Here is a 4,224-nt window from a genome sequence, read left to right on the forward strand (position 1 = left end):
TTCAGGGCTGTGGTGGGGACAAAAACACAAGATGCACAGGAATACCTTACAATGCCAGCAAGGAAGTACACAAAAAAGGAACAGGTCATGCTGAAAGAACACAGCCCCACCAAAAGTAGCTTGCGGTCACCAAAGCTGGAACAATTCAAGAAACTAAATAATGATATAATTTCATTATAAGTCACAATATAACATAGTTATTCATGATTCAATACTGACATAAATAATTTGATTAGTTATTTGTTTCAATAATTTGAAAGACATTTTATAAAACAATTTTTGTAAACAACTTCAAAATTTATAAATAAATAAATGGGGGAGAAAAGACAGCTCTTCAGAATTCCAATGAACCAATGTAGTAGGAATAAGGAAATAGAAAGTCACCATTAAGTCATTATTGTTGTAGGCAACATCAACAGATGGATCTTAAAAGTCGTGAATAACATTCTGAGAAGAAATAGGTTATTTTCACAGTCTGAAAGTATTTCCTACACGATATTTATTATTTACAAATAGGAAAAAAGTACCATTACAATGGAGCAACACAGTTGTCCCTAATTTAATCAAGTGTTGCAAATGAATATCATCATTAATACAACCTATGGACATCATGTACTCTCTCACATGATGCTTTGAGAAGGGAACAGAATCTCTATTGCAGCGCTGTGGTATAAGACCTAAAATTAAGGCACAATGACATGTATGCCTTGACATTTGGGGGAAAACCCAGAGGGTCTCAAATGGACTAACCACAAGTTCCCATTACACTTTTGTGCTCCCAGGAAGAAGGTCCCCTAGCCAAAGAACCAGCCTTATCATGGGAACTAGCCACAGTGCCTGCTTCCCCTGACTGTCGGGTTTCAGTTCCCTACCAGCTCACAGAAGTATTCAAACAAGCCAATCACATCCTCCCATGTGAACCAAGGGTCACCTCATTCTTTTGCTAATACAGACTGCCCCCCACAGCCCCTGCTTGTTCACTGTCTTCCAGAGAATAGGACTCCTGTGAGGCTCTACCTGGCCAGTAGTGCCCTCCTCCCCAGGCTGTGAGTAAACGCTACTAATAAGCTGCTGTGGGTAGTATCTGTCCAGTGTCAGGTGTCCTGTGTTCAGCCACCCCCATAACACTAGGGTGGAAATTCCTCCATCACCACTGGGATGAAGGGGAGGAGAATAAACCAGGTATTGTTGCCAAAAATGTATAAGTCCAATCAAATAACAAGAACACATCAGACAAATCCAAGTTGACAGACATTCTATAAAATACCTGACCAGTATCTTCAAAAGCGTCAAGATTGGGAACCACCCAGAAAGCTTAAGGAACTGTCAGCCTGGAGGAGACTAAGGAGAAATGATGGCCAAATGCAATGTGGTATCCAGAATGGGATGCTGGAATAGAAAAATGAGATTAGTGGGACAAATGGTGAAATTCAAATAAAGTGTGTAGATTAGTTAATAGTACTGCATCAATGTTAATTTCCTAATTTTGATAACTTTCAATGCCTGTATAAGACTTTAACATTAGGGAAATATGGGTGAAGAATTTGTATACTATTTGCAAAGTTTCTCTGAGCCTAAAATTATTTCAAAATAAAGAATAAAAAAATTCAGTGGTTAAAGGAATGGTTATTGTATAAAGGACCCTGTTTAATAATAGTTTAACTAATTGAAATACGGTTAGGAAGATGGATAAATGCTCCTGCAGCGTCATCCATTAAAAAACTATTTCAAACTGCTTAAGAGAGCCCATTAAAATAAATGAAAGTGCAGTCATCTCCAAGATGCAGATGTGTATTTATCTGGTCTTCAGAAGATAACCATTTTAAATATAAAAGCAATGAAATACCATATATATATAGAGTTAGAGACCAGAGAGAGACAGAGAGAGGTGGGGGAGGGGAGAGAGAGAGACATACATTTCAATACTTACAGTTAAAGTCTGAGATATCAAAACAAACCGCAAACAAAACTGAGGTGCAAAGGAGAAATACAAGTTTTTTTTTAAGAAGCAGAATGGTGTTCAAGGGTTTTTAAAGAGAGAGCACGAAACGATTAGCCACACAACTGAAGCAAATCACAGCTGAGGAAAGAGGAATGTACGGAGCGTGGACAGGACAGTGGACCTAGCAATCCGTTCGATTGCCTTTCTTTTTACCCCCAAACCTTGACCCTGGGTAATTTAATTTACATCAATAGAGGCGTAATTTATAGAAAGAATGCTGTTGTAATTTACCTGAGGGGAACAAGAGTTGAAAAAACTTGAGCTGTCCAAGAAGCCCAGCAATAGGAGCACGTTCCTCCCTCTCCAGGGCTCGCAGCGGACAAGCCTCAGTGTTGCCGGCACTGGGCGTCTTAACGGTTCCCTCTCAACGTTAAACTCACCGGAAAAGGACTCGGATTGGTGCAGCTCAGGTCACGTGACCCCCTATCACTCAATCTACGCTGTACTGGGAGGCGGGGCCAGATTCCCAACCCTACCCAGACTGGCTGACGGGAGCTAGCCTTATGTGTGAGAGGGTTCTTCTCAGTCGCCAGTGCCACACTGGTACATCTCCTTGGCACAGTGTCTCTCAATGTGGCCTGTGCACCGCCTGGCCAGGGTTGCTCCCAGGTCGGGTCTCAAACCTAGAGAACTGATGTCCAAATTGATAGACTACAGAACAGTGGGTGTGAACTTAAATACGAGTGGCCACTGATGGCAAAAAGCCATCAGACTTTACTGTTCCTGGGTCTCCGCTATATTAAACAAGCAAGCGGTTGAGTCCCCACCAAAAGATAGGAAAAATGTATTCTTGCCTCTGGGCAGTAAAGCCAGCATAAGCATTTACCTTGACATTTGACAAAAGCAACAGAATGGAGAAAACTGTCGCCCGCTAATAACTCTCCTGTCAATTGCAAGGATAGCTAATAGTATTTGTTTCCAACCCTCTCCCTGGACTCCTGATTCCACTTCTTCCCTGTCTGCTTCCTTTTCTGGTCCCAGTTGTTTACCACCTTTTGGAATACAGTACACTTTATTCATATGCTATTTTGTAAATTGGCCATCTCCCATGGTGGAAATATATAAATTCCAGGAGGGCAGGAATCTTTGTTGGTTTGTTCATTAACATATCCTAAGCACCTATAGTAATGCCTGGTTCAGTGGATACTTGAATATCTGTTGAATGAATTTTTCTTCAGCCACACTTGTGCCTCTAACCCTAACTCACCAAACATGTTCCCCTATAATTATGTGTTTTGCTGTAACAGCCTGCCCGAAATAGCCCCATAACCACCTTCCTTACTAAACTCACATCTCTGTCACCTTATCAAACAAGGCTTACTTTTCTTCATGTCCCTTAACAGTTGATCATAGCTTTTCTGAGTTGTTTTTCTTTGTTTTTTTCATTTGTTTTCTTTTTTGTTTTTATTTTGCTTTAGTTTATTTTGTTTTTTCTGTTTTCTTTCTTCAACACTTTTTCTTTTTTTTTAATTTTTAATTTTAATTTATTTTTGGCTGTTTTGGGTCTTTGTTGCTGCATGTGGGCTCTCTCTAGTTGCAGAAAGCGGAGGCTACTCTTCATTGCGGTGTGCAGGTTTCTCATAGCAGTGGCTTCTCTTGTTGCAGAGCATGAGCTCTATGTGCGTGGGCTTCAGGAGCTGTGGCACAGGAGCTCAGTAACTGTGGCTCACGCACTCTAGATCACAAGCACAGTAGTTGTGGTGCAAGGGTTTATTTCCTCTGTGGCTGTGGGATCTTCCCGAACCAGGTCTTGCACCCATGTTCCCTGCATTGGCAGGCAGATTCTTAACCCCTGCTCCACCAGGGAATCCCAACATATTTTCTTATACTCTAATTGCAGGTAGAGGTAGTCAAGCCATGGCCATTGGAATTCTTGCAGTACAATGGCATCTTTCAGTAGATGGAGTAATGGCATCAAATATCGTGATCCCTCATTTTATCGCTTTACCACTTAGTGGTACCACAAGCTACATGACCTTGGGCAGGCACAGCAACTCTTCCAAGATTTCCTTATCCATATTCAAATGGAGCATGGCAATTTTTTAAAAAAATATTTATATATTTATTTATTTTTAGCAAGTTATTACTTATCTATTTTGTACATATTAGTGTATACCTGTCAATCCCAATCTCCCAATTCATCCCACCACCACCCCCAACCCCCCAACACTTTCTCCCCTTGGTGTCCATATATTTGTTCTCTACATCTGTGTCTCTATTTC

This window comes from Kogia breviceps, unplaced genomic scaffold (genome assembly GCF_026419965.1).
Source record: "Kogia breviceps isolate mKogBre1 unplaced genomic scaffold, mKogBre1 haplotype 1 scaffold_245, whole genome shotgun sequence".
In the NCBI taxonomy this organism is placed as follows: Eukaryota; Metazoa; Chordata; class Mammalia; order Artiodactyla; family Physeteridae; genus Kogia; species Kogia breviceps.